This window comes from Ochotona princeps, chromosome 6 (genome assembly GCF_030435755.1).
Source record: "Ochotona princeps isolate mOchPri1 chromosome 6, mOchPri1.hap1, whole genome shotgun sequence".
NCBI classification, from domain to species: Eukaryota; Metazoa; Chordata; class Mammalia; order Lagomorpha; family Ochotonidae; genus Ochotona; species Ochotona princeps.
This window is the reverse complement of record NC_080837.1, coordinates 62,819,579-62,833,273: the sequence shown is the minus strand read 5'-3', so window position 1 is coordinate 62,833,273 and position 13,695 is coordinate 62,819,579. Positions and strand designations below refer to the sequence as shown.

Genomic DNA, 13,695 nt, shown 5'->3' with positions numbered 1-13,695 from the left:
AAAATAAATAGATCGTTAAAAAAATTCAGCAGTGAAAAAGCTATCTGACATGTGTTTTCTCTTTATTTCAAGGTTCTTCATTAGAGATTCCGTCTAAGCCTTGGTTGTTGATCTATTCAGATTTTCTGTTCCATGACTCAGTTTTGAATGAATCCAGAAATCTATGAATTTCTTCTAAGTTTTCCAGAAATTTGGATGTCAAAGCCTCGAGTAGTTGTGGCATGCCTGCTATTGATAAGAATTGTGCAATTCCATTGTACTGACAATAAGTGTCATATGTTTTATAAGTGTGTAATTATCATAGCAATGTTAATCTATGAACACTTCTGAAGAATATTTGCTACTGGCACTTCTGAAAATTACTTGCTACTCAGATAGATGATTTGTCTCAGAAATGGCTTTTTCTAGGACAATAAAATATTACCAATAATTTGAAGTAGGCAACTCGCACATGAATGAGGAAAAGTGGTATAAGCAGATTGGTAATTAAATTGTGAAAGAGTCAGAAGAATGTCCATGAGCACAAGCTATCGTTTTTTACATTAATTCCACAGCTATTAAAATCTTTTCAACAGGTTCTTTCTTCCTAGAATCAAAATTACTGCCAACTAATGATTTCTATGTTCAGTAGTGATTTGTTGATAATGGAAAGGAACAATATGTGTTGAGGTTTAATTCTAGTTGCAATTATTGTGAACTTTTGTATAAGGTATGAGTTGCCATTTTGAGTCTCTCTTAAGATTTATTTGAAGAGGAAATGTAGCAGATGTATTTGAAACTACAATTGATTCTTAATCCAATGTGAGAACATAATGTTCTGAAATCAGTAACTTGGGCCCCAAGAAAAAGCCCGGGCTGCATGCTGAAAGCATATTGAAATATGTGATGTGTTGATTAAAGTAAAAGTATACAGAGTCAGATGTGATAATTTTATACAGATGAAATTTAATGATAATTATTTTAAGGATAATGATTTATTTTTGAATTTTCAATTTTATTTAAAATGGAGAATTTTTGCAGATAGAGAAGGAGAGATGGAGGGAGGAATGTCTATTTGCTGGTTCACTCCCCAAATGGCTGCAATGGCCAGAGCTGAGCTGACCCAAACCTAGGAGCCAGGAGTCTCTTGCTGGTTTCCCATGTGAGGACATGGGCCACATTGTGCTGCCCTCCCAGCCATAAGCAGAGAGCTGGATCAGAAGTGGAGCAGCTAGGACACGAACTGGTATCCATATGGGATGCTGCCACTAGCAAGTGGAAGATGACTTTGCTATGCCACCATACTAATCCCTTAAGATGATTTAAATGAATTGATACAATTAGAATCTAGGCTTAGTAACTTCAAGGCTTAAATACAACTAATTTTCTTTTCTGACATTTTCCAATATATTAACACTGTGTCACATAAACTATACATTATGATGTAATTTCATCATGCTGAATTAACTGCATAAAATTTTATTTTCCTGTATCTTGAAATGTACTCCATTATTTACATTTTTTTTAATGTTCCAAAAGTGGGAGTTTCTTCAGATAACAGCTAGTTAATCAGTTCAAGACTTGTTCCCAGATAGTTCACATTTTTGGCCCTTACAGGTTTATTCCTACAGACATCAACTATAAACTTCTAGCTACCAAGAAGTACAGAATGATTATAGGAAACTTTACAAGTTAATCCAATACCTGTGTAGACTAGAGGCCAACTGTCATTGCTCAAAGCTTGCCCTCATCAACAGCCCTTGTCTTTTCAAAGAAATACCTAGGGAAAAAAAAAGTTTTGACACAAGCAGGGTCGTCCTATGCCAGACCGATAGGAATTGGCCTAGGGCCAGTATTGCATGGGAATTTTGAGGCTTCTGTTTAAAGACTCACTTTGGTCTCAGAAATCGGTAGGGTAAGATAACACAGAAAGACATTTGTCCAATCTCGGGCTGATCTTGGAGTTCATGGCTAGATAGACACGGGAGTCTTAACCTGCTGTGTACTTGACAAGTCAGCTGCAAACTGGAATTACAAGTATGCCACACATCCTCAATCTCATCATTTGGGAGGTCTTCTAGCTTGAAGTCCAAGTGCAAGGGGACACGAAGTGTCAGCCTGTCCTGTTCCCAACCACTAAAAAAGGTCCGTGCTGCCCTACACTGCTAGGTTTTGCACACAGGAGAAACCTGCACCTCCTAAGCATGGAATTTTCACTTTATTTCCTGGGAATTTCTCTCCCAGGGCAAAGAAACATAATGAGGAATGATTCTTAATTGGTCTTTTCATCAGAAGTGGTGCACTTGGTCTGTGTCATCACAAAGACAGTGCTTTAAGCAGGCTAACAGCAGACTAACCTGTGTGAGCTAAAGCAAAGATCAACAGTTTGCAATGTTACTGTAAACTGCACTCAAGGGAAAGGCTCATCACTCAGTGATTTTCGAGGAGGCTGTCTAAAAGTGAAAATGAATGCTGGTTGAGAAAAATCAAAGCAAATCATATTCACTAAAGAACAGTCTGGGTAAGGCCAGCTGCTAAGGATGCACCCAGCGCCAGCTGACAAGCAGACACTACGCACACAGCCTTACTTGGCATGTCTGATTTTTCACTAAGGGCAAAGTGAAGCAGAGCAAAAAATCAATTTCTGTAACATTTTAGCAACAGGGAGAAAAGGAGAAGTGGTTTCTGGGGACAATGCATACTCCATTAATCACAGGAACAAAGCAGGCATACTATTCGTTCTTCCTTTGCTTTTGTTTGAGAAGCTTGTTTATCTCCCTCTTGGGCTTTCCAATGTACATCGAAACGATCCCATGTTGGTTCTGTCCAGGAAGCAACAGTAAGAAAGTCACTACCAGGTAGGTGAGAAGCAAGATGAAACAAAAGAAATAATCATGATCGTGAGGTACATTTTCGGCTTCTCCTTGAGCGTGAAGAGGAGCTTCCATCAGCCCAGAGCACAGCGTCGGGTCTTCACTGCACTGCTGCAGATTCATGAAATCTCTGCTGCTGCTCGGTGGTCCATTTATTGGAGCCAAAAAGCCTAGGTGCTAGGATGGGAACAAGGCAGTCAGCCAAGCACAGAAAACGTGGCAAAACAGGAAACACCGGACAGAAGGGATGGATCCAGTTAGTAGATAATCAGGAACACCAGGGAGACCACGCCCACAATGGCAGCGGACAGCCACACCCTTTCCCAGCAGAGCACTTTATCCACCCTCAGCATCACTTCTCCCCATCCTTCCAGCTGCTCTTCCAGGCTTGCAGTCTCGGCAGCCAGCAGGTTGGTGCTGTGCTTCCTTGGCTAAGAATTATCTCTCGTCCGCCAAGGCTGTTCTCAGCGACGCCAAAACAGCCTCCGCACACCCCGCCTTTCCTCTCAGCGAACACAGCTGTTAATTTACTTTTTAAATATCAAATACTTGTAGTGAAGCATGAATGATAGTAAATGATAGTAATGATATATTTTAGTCTAATAGTGGTAATGAATACAGGGTGCAATAGAAAATCCTATTTTGAATTTCCTGTACTTTTTGTGTAAAAGTAAGACAAGCCACTTAGCTGTACAACATAAGACATCATGATAGGCTATTTAGAGGCACCTGCTAAGTTTTCAGAAAGAATGGTAGAAAAGTAAACAAGAAAAGCTTCATTCCAGGGTCACATTTCATCTTCTGTGTCATGTCAGTCAAAGCATTTCCTGTTTACTTCAAAATTTTCTTAAGTGATGTATTTTAGAATTGATACTTGTCTTCAATACTCAGTGCCTTGTAACTGGTATCTTCAAACTGTAAACCAGAGTATATAAAAAGGAAATTTGAGATCCTCAAAATGCAGTGAACACTCCACACAGATATTGAATGTTTTTATCTAAAAAATATTTTTAGGGCCTGGGGCAATAGCTTAGCGGTCAAAGTCCTCGCCTTGCATGCACGCCAGGATCCCATATGGGCACCAGTTCTAATCCCGGAAGCCTCGCATCCCATCCAGCTCCCGGCCTGTGGCCTGGGAAAGCAGTCGAGGATGGCCCAAAGCTTTGGGACTCTGCACCCACGTGGGAGACCTGGAGGAAGTTCCTGGCTCCTGGCTTCGGATTGGCTCAGCACAGACCGTTGCAGTCACTTGGGGAGTGAAACATCTGACGGAAGATCTTCCTCTCTGTCTCTCCTCCTCTCTGTATATCTGACTTTCTGATAAAAAAATAAATAAATCTTTTAAAAAATTTTAGCATTTTCAAAGTAAAATCTGTCAATAATGCATTGAAGGTATTAAAAGAACACAATAGCAACTAGAAGAAAAACACTACAAATTCTATCACACAAAAATAATCACCTAAATTACACATTATCTCAGATGTAGAATTCTATCTATGAAGTAGTTGGTTGCACAGATAAGATACAGTAGAAATATGCTCCCCTTGAAAAAATTAGTTATATATGCTATTATATATTATATATGAAGTTATCCTTTAAGTAAAAGTGAAATTTTAGAATTTTTAATCTTCACAAAAAGGATATTTAAGATCACTCTAAAATTAAAGAGATTATGTAAAAATACATAAGGTATAGCCATTATAGCTACTTATTCTAGTGTATCTAAATAGGCATCAGTTAACCCTGTTGCTTGAAAATCAGGGTTCTCTCTGTCATCCCATCTTTCTCACTATTATGCCTCCTGATTTATCTGAATTTTGTTTGATCTACTTCTATTATTTAGCCTGTTATATATATGCATATTGTTAGTTATTTTAAAAGGTGTTAGAGTTCTAGTTCATAAGATATTACGATATTATTACTCGCAGCTAATTCCCGCAACCTGGTTCTTTACCGTGAGCTGAAACACACCAGACGCAACGAGGTATCTTAGGAGGTTTATTCCAGCGGGGCAGGAATAGGGTGGAGGTGGTGGAGAGAAAAGGGGGGAAGAGGAAGAGGAGGGAGGCCGGAAGGAGAAGAGAGAAGAGGAAGAGAGAGAGGAGCTGTTGGAGAGGTGAGGAGGAAAAGGGGAAGGATTGGCGACTGCAGGTAAATGCCTAGGGATGATTGGTGAGTGAGCGGGATTGGGGAAGGGCTGGAAGATTAGGGGTGGGATTCTCAGGTGGAATGCGGGGTTACATCTGATTGGTGGATGGCTAGACCAGCGCAAATTTTGTGAGCTGTGAGGAAGAAGGAATGGTGCCGGGTCCAGGGTGGGATATTCGAATAACTCCTTACACATATATATAATTTTTATAATTGTTTAATAGATATAATTAATGGGTTTTCTGTTCACCATCAAATTTTTACTGTGACTTGTTGACTCTGTATATTTTGCTGTTTCTTATCAGGCAGGAGTTTTCAGATCAATGGGTTTTATTTTTTCCAAAGAATTATAGGCTATGGCTATTATAGATGCTGGGATATTCTATGTAATATGCTTTGCTGAATGGATATTTGCTTAGCTATAAACTTAAATTCCCTACCTAAAAAGACCCCCCTGCTGGTGTCCTCAATACCAACAAGGAGGTCATGGAAACAGGATTCTTAACTCTGAAAAGAGGGAGAAATTTTCCAAATTCCTTATGTTGCTGTTTCAGAACTGAGGGATTTGGGTATTCTGTCAGCAACCATATCACACATGTCATCACACACCTGGAGGTATGGGTGACTATGGAGGTCCGACATAAAACTTGACTTCTTAACTGTTGGATTTCCTAGATGGGACCTCTGTTCTTCAGAAGCTGCACTGTTCTGAGAATAACAAGTCTTGTTCTCAGTATTTTTCCTTGCCTCTAGAATTAGATATAAAAGATACTTTGGTCTCTCATTAGTTATTGGTTTTGTTAGAAATCCAACACCATATTTCCTTGGACTGCTGATAGTCCTCTTTGGATATCACTTCATAATTCATAGCTCTCAGGGCTAGCCCCTTAGGTATGATGCTAGTAGAGACAAAGATATTGCTTTGCCTGAAAAACCTGCAATTCAAGGTTCAATGCTAACATAAACCCACAAGTCTGTGTTCAAGGCAAACATGTTGTCCCTATCAAGATCTTCTTTAAAATGATTGTAAGTTTTAGAGGGAATTAAAAGTAAGATTGAAAACAGCTAACAAGAAACAAAGAAAATGCAAAAGATATTATTATAGGATATTTCTTTGATGAAGAAAGTTAAAAGGAGATTTGAAAAAATACATGAAGTGAGCAAGTTTCATGTATCTCATCATATAAATTCAGAAATATAATGATACCTCCCAACCTTCCCTTCCTCCTGCCTGCATTCCCACCCACCTTCCTTTTTGTTCTTCTTTTTTTTTTATTTAGTTTTTCAATAACATGCTTTCTATTCCTTTCATCATCACAGGTGTATGCTTGCACCACTCAACCCCGAGCATCCCAGAATTCTTTCTTGCAATGATGTAATGGCTTTCCTCTCCAATACCTCAATATTAGAAGCCTATCAGCGTTCTCACTACAAGGAATTAGTCATTAATGCTGACTCTTCTATTTGACACTTGGGGCCCATTCAATTCTAGTACTGTTATTGAAACTTTAGCTATACACTTAAATTCTAAAAATCTAACAGCTCCATTTTCCCTTCACGCTGTGACTTTCTGGCATAAAGACAAATGATGCTCTTCTGATGAAGCATGTTGGGAAATGGATTTAAATGCAAAGATCCTGAATTCATCTGATTGAATTAACTCATGTTTGCTCTGAAAGTAATTTTACAAAAGAAATGTTCACTGTTCTTGTTGTTAACACAAGCTACTCTCTTCTAAAAATAAAGATGTTCAAAATTTACTAATTATTATGTGAGAAAGTATATTAACACTTGTCTAGAAATCTTTAGGACACTGCCTTTTAGGTCTACAATAATTGCAAAATTACATTTCAACACATCCATTCCTTTTGTCAAGACACAGTCATATTTACGAAGTGTCCAGTCTTAATTTATGGTGTTTCTCTTTTTTATAGTATCTGTATATAATAGCTTAGGAAATCTGAATTTTAATACTCAACAAAATCCTCTCTGTAAATAAATAATTTTGGATGGTAAGATTATTTATTGAGCAGTTAGGGACTAAATTATTTTATAAATTAACTAAAGATAGTAAGATGCTAGTCAATGGTTTAATTTCTAGCATTATCTTCAAGATGATATGTTATCTAAATACCAATTTAACTTCTGTCTGATTTTGGCTTTGATTGAAGTATAAATAAACATGCTGTATGCATAGAACAATGAGATTGATGACGGATTCTCTAGCTTTGTATGAAATCTTCTTTTAAACATTTTTAAAATTTGTTTTTATTGGGAAGGCAGATTTATGAGAGCAGGAGAGAAAGAGAGAAAGGTCTTCCATCACACGGTTCAATCCCCAAGTGGCTGCAACGGCCAGAGCTGAGCCAATGCAAAGCCAGGAGCCTCTTCCAGGTTAACCACATGGATGCAGGGTCCCAAGGGTTCTCAGGCCACAAGCAGGGAGCTCCATGGGAAATGGAGAAGCTGGGACAAGAACTGGCACCTATATGGGATCCCAGCACATGCAAGGTGAAGATTTAGATACTAGGCTACTGCACTGGAACTGGCCATCTTTGATAGACAGTTGTGTTATTGTGTATTGATGCATAAGATGGTGATTGTTACTGGCAAAGCTTGGTGAGTTCCTTCATCAGCTTAGCACAGAAATAAAAAGCTGGATACTGGTTGTAGAAAGAGAAGACTTATTTGCAAAGTGAGCAAGTGAATGTGAAAGAAAGAATTAAGGACAAAACACTTCAGGAAGGAAACCCCAGAGGAGTGATCTATCCTGAAAGGACAGAAACACTGGGATTTGAGGACGTGTTCTGGGTATGTAAGGGTTGCTGACTGCTCATTGTGTCTCTCAGCTGGGCAGGGGTCCCTCAGGCAGATGCCTGCCTGGGCCGGAACCTGTGGAAGACCTTTACCATGGCTGCTTTCCAGTCAATTAGGAAATGCCTGGGAAATTCCTATGCTGTCCACTTGAAGGTGCTACTTTATTGGCCATCTGGTAAGGGGAAAAAAAAGGGCCATTGATAAATGGTAAATTTCCAAATAAGCAGGGAAATTTCCTTCTCATTGAGGTATCAGGATTCTCAGGATTTAAATGGCCTCACAGGGCTTGCCCCTGGACCCAACACAAGATTTTAGCAGGCTTGAATAGTCTGAGACTTAACCAACTCTGTTGATTTCATGCTTGCTTGCCATAAGATCTGAATGTAGATAAAAATGCATTAATTTAGTATCATGAAAATTACTAAAAATTCATTAATTTCGTTTTATAGATTATTTTTATGTTCAGTGGGATTTCTGTTATTTATCTTAGCACATATGTATAATATATGATGTGAGAGTCTAGCTAAGTAATTCGAAATTTCTGTAATATCTAAATAATCTGAAAAATGGATTTCACAAATCCCTTCTAATTTTTCTTTTTGCATGTGTTTCAACCATAGAAACTTTTAAATAATCTATTTCTATGTTAAGCATAGACATTTAACCAAGAAAAAGTTGTGATACATTCGTTCTGCATACAAATGTGATCATTAGAACCAAGGCACTACTTAACACTGTGGAAAAGAAAATGTGTAATTAAATATGAAATGATAATCAAAGAAATTCAGAAATAAATTATATATATATACTGAACAAATGTAATCACAAGTAACTATACATTTATTATGAGCTAAATGACTTTGAGAATGATTTGAAGAACCCTAAGTAATGTAGAATTGATCGAGATGGACATGAAAGAAATTGACTTAGAAACATTTAGAGACTGAAACCACTCCTGTAATATAACATCATGGTCCAGACACATGCCCTTCCCCCTAGCCTCGGGTGTCCTTGTCTGTCTCCCTTAAAGCAGGGCTTCCTTGTCTGCCCTATATCAAAAGAAATTCCTTAAATTGAGAGAAGGGCAAACTGGTCCTACAAGGTTGTAATCATAAGGAGTCTCCTGTTCGTAAATAGGAACCTTAACGGCCAGCACTGTCTGGAAGGAAATCCTGGAGAAAATCTGACTACACTCATGCAACCTCTTGATGGGCTGGAGCCTGCCAGATTACTGTAGATTCCCTAAAGACCACAACCTTGCTGATCAATCAGGAACCTGGCATACAAGCATCTCTCAGCCTCAGTTTTCTGTCTGTAAGAACCTTCACCACATGGGCCTGGCGCAGTAGCCTAGTAGTGTTAGAGTGTTGGTATAATGTTAGTATGTTAGAATGTTAAGAATATTAGCGTTAGGTGATATTAGGCATATTAGGGTGAGAAGCCACTACTTCGCTAGGTCAGCAGGCGCCTGAATTGTGGGAAAGCCCCACTTTAGTGATAAATCTGTCTCCCTTGTTTCTTTGTAACCTTCAACTTACCCCGGTGCAGGAATGCAGGGGCACAGTTCCCTGGTCCCGGTCCCAGGGACTGAAGGAGCCATAAAGATAAGGGTGCCAGGATAGGATGAGCCATAAATAATGAGTGTGAGAACGGAATAGACTGCTTGCACCTGGGAGCCACATAAGTCTAAATTTGTTACTTTTGAGTTGACTTTGATATATGTTACAGCCAAAATGGGGTATATAATCTCCAGCCTTATGCTAGGTCGGGGTCCGATCCTCTTGGCTGGCCTGTGTGCCCCAAGTACGATCTGACCCCAGCATGCTGGCACAATAAACTCTGTTTGCTTTTTGCATTACCAGCGAGGCTCTTTGTCGTTTTCTGGGGTTGACTAGCTCGCACCCTAATGTCTGGGGGAAGCTCTGGCCCGGACTCTAACAGTAGCTAAAGTCCTCGCTTTACACACGCCAGGATCCCATGTGGGAACCGGTTCTGATCCGGACAGCCTTTCTTCCCATCCATCTCCCTGCTTATGGCCTGGGAAAGCAGTCAAGAATGGCTTCAAAGCCTTGGGACCCTGCACCTACATGGGAGATCCAGGAGAGGCTGGTGGCTCCTGGCTTCAGATCGGCTCAGCACCGGCCATTGCAGCCACTTGGGGAGTGAATCAATGGACAGAAGATTTTCCTCTCTGTCTCTCCTCCTTTCTGTATATCTGACTTTTGAATAAAAACAATAAAATAAGCCTCTTTTTTAAAAAGCAAATATTTAAAAAAGCAAAGAACCTTCACTCCCAATTCCTTGGGGAGCCCAGGAATTAGGCAGTAGCTGCCTGGCTCCTTGCTCTGTGCTTGGCAATAAATGCCTAGTGTCTTCCACCACCCTGTTGTCAGTGACTGGCTTCCTGCCCATCAGGTGAAGGGCCCCAGGTTGGGGAGTTCTACAACAATGGTTCTTCAACCAATTTGGGGTGTTATACAGCAACACAATGAGATTACTAAATTTCTAACACAACCTAACATATTTATGGTGTCAGTATAGAATTTCTTTCTGAAGTATTTAAAAAAAAATAGTTAAGACCAAGTATGATATGAAATTCTCTTGAATAGTAATAATAATAAAAATTGCAGTACCTAATATTATAAATGTTAAACTAAAACAAGAGCCTCGGGCCCGGTGGCGTGGCCTAGCGGCTAAAGTCCTCTCCTTGAAAGCCCCGGGATCCCATATGGACGCCGGTTCTAATCCCGGCAGCTCCACTTCCCATCCAGCTCCCTGCTTGTGGCCTGGGAAAGCAGTTGAGGACGGCCCAATGCATTGGGACACTGCACCCGCGTGGGAGACCCGGAAGAGGTTCCTGGTTCCCGGCTTCGGATTGGCGCGCATCGGCCCGTTGCGGCTCACTTGGGGAGTGAATCATCGGACGAAAGATCTTCCTCTCTGTCTCTCCTCCTCTGTGTATATCTGGCTGTAATAAAATGAATAAATCTTTAAAAAAATAAATAAAAAAATAAAACAAGAGCCTAAATTTTAACATTGCTTTAATCACTCATTGCACTCTGGATATACCTACTGTGATACTGCATAGTATAAAACAGTTCAGTTCTGCATAGTGTTAAAAATAGGAAGTGTTAGGTTTAGAGGTGACTGAGAGGGAGAGAGGAACAGACTGAGTTCAGGTAGAGTTTTATCAGGGGAGACGGTCTGACAGACTTTCACTCTGGATGGGATGTGCTTGACTTTAGCAGGGTGGTACAGTCGTTTCTGCTCTGGCCAGTATAACAGGAAGCAGCTTCCCATTTGTTCTAAGCATCCTAGAAAGTGTATTACTTGAAGGATAAAGGCCCAGCGTGTCAGCCCAGGGGCTACGTCCTCACTTTGCAAGCATCAGGATCCCATATGGTCACTGGTTCATGTCCTGAGGAGTGAGAGAAATAAGAGATTTTCCATCAGCTGGCTCACTTCTCAAATGGGTGCGACATGAGTGCTGAAACTAGGTGCCAGGAGTTTGAAACAGGTGACTCATGTGGGTACAGGGGCCAAAGCACTTGGGATGGTTTCTGCTGCTTTTCTAGGCAGACCAGCAGGAAGGTGAATTTGAAGTGGAACTTGAACCTGCGGCCATACAGGTTGCAGCTTTGCAGGAAGTGGTTTAACCAGACTTGGCCACATTGCTATCCACTCCATTTTTTTCTTTTTAGAAATTTGGAATTTTATAATCATATACTCTTAGACATGTGATTACAGGATAAAAAGGAGGTAAGGTAAAGAGACAGGGAAACAGCAAGAGGCATTACAATGACCCAGTTGCAGGAGAGAGTAAACAGTCATCAGTCATTGGTGATGAATCAAACTGAATGTTTCTTCTACAGTGATGTAAGCGATGGGCTGTTCCTTTACAATGAGAAAGATAAGGAAATGAAACATAGTATGAGAAAACAAAGATGCAAAGCAGGATCCAGAAACTAGAGTTTGGGGAAGGAAAGGGGAGGCAAAAAAGAATGAAGTGTAACTTCAGAGTTTCATGAAGCTATATGGAGTTTCAAATAGGAGAGAAGGGAATCCTATTTCTTCAGAAATAATGGAATATTTTATCCTATAATACAAAATGAGATTTATAGGCTTGGAAATATGCAGGAATCTAGAAGAAAGACATAAGGAATTTGAATTATCTTTGTATAGGGAGATATCCACAGGGTGAAATGTCATAAACCTAGGAATGACTATTATTGAGAAAAAAAACGGTTCTTATTATAGACAAGAATATCACTGCTCCAAGAAGTTAATTCTTAAGTTGTCAACAATCTCAGTGAGGACAGAAAGATTCTTCTTGTAAATTTGTGGAGAGCTGGCAAGCACCAATACAGAATAGAAGGATACAAATCTAAAGTTCCTAGCAAGTGAAGGAGGGACTGTTAGGCGAAGGCCATCAGAAAAGATAACAAGATTTTAAATGTCAGAAAACAGATGTTTTAGAGAATTAGGATTTGTAAAAATTTAGAGTATTTGCTTTACTACAAAGCAAACAGAAGATCTGTAGATGCAATGAAGTACATGGGAAAGTAAATTGAACACAGATTTGAAAAGATTGCATCAGTGTTGGAACAAATGGCTTAGGTAAAATATAGATGTTCAAGTGACATTTATAGTTTCAGAAATACTAAATGACATACTGTGTTTATTGCCTGTAAAAAAGATATATTTTTTAAAGGATGGCATATGCGTTTCAACATGTTACAAATGATAGAACGGATAAGTAAAGAACTCCATTAGTTAAAGAAAATCTGATGTTTAACAAAACAATAAATGCAATAGCAGTATTGAGAGGAAACTTTATCTTCATCCTAAAAGTATTCAATGGAAAGAAATAAGTTCCAGAAGTAATAATACCAAGCGGTCATAGCCATTTTAAGTATATTTTTTAAGTTATGAAAAGTATTTTAAGATATACAGCAGCTTTACTGTCAGAAACTATAAAATTATGAAAACATGTTTTATTTCAGAGAAAAGATTCACATTTTGAAAATGTTTACCCCATTAAGACACTAAAAGATTAAACTAATGGTTTGCTAACATTTATGCAATGATGTGTACTAGGAGTACTATGACCTACCAACAAAGTTCCCCAGAAAACAATTTTTGTATTTTTTACCAGGCATCATCAGGTTGTAGGTAGCTATTCTTTTTACCACATTTGTTTCTACCTTTTATCTTCTGAAGGAACATTGATCTTTTGTGGCATCATTTCTATTCCACTTTCAGTTGCTTAGTCTGGGAAGGCCAGGCTTAGCTAACCAGAAAATTCCACCTACAGATAAGAGTATAAGCAGAAATCTGAGACTTTTCTGGAATCATTTCCTCTGACACTGTTAAAGCAGAGAAGTTTTTTGGATGGTGAAGAAATGTATCTAGTAAAGACAAAGAAGCCTGTTTGTCATTAAAAAACCCTGTGCTCATGGTTAAATGCAGAAAGTTAATTTTCTGCATTCTCAGTGACTGAAAGGAATTTTGGGTATTGGTGCTTTTTTTTTTTTAAGGATTTATTTGTTTTTATTGGAAAGTCAGATATACGGAGAGGAGAGACAAGAGGACTATCTTCTGTCCGCTGAGTCACTCCCCAAGTAGCCGCAAAGGCCGGAGCTGATGCGATTCAAAGCCAGGAACCAGGCACTTCTTCCGGGTCTCTCACACAGGTGCAGGGTCCCAAGGTTTTGGGCCATTGTTGACTGCTTTCCCAGGCCACAAGCAGGGAGCTGGATGGGAAGCAGGAGTACAGGGATAGGAACTGGTGCCCATATGCAATTCCGGCGCATGCAAGGCAAGGACCTTAGCCACTAGGTTACCGCACCAGGCCCACTGATACTATTTTAAAAAATAT

At 39.5% G+C, this 13,695-nt stretch overlaps 1 pseudogene; it reads right to left on the bottom strand.

Annotated features, from left to right (window-relative positions):
• Window positions 1-2,711: 2,711 nt before the first annotated feature.
• Window positions 2,712-3,220, bottom strand: LOC101525825 (ADP-ribosylation factor-like protein 6-interacting protein 1; annotated as a pseudogene).
• Between the last annotated feature and the right edge of the window lie 10,475 nt (window positions 3,221-13,695).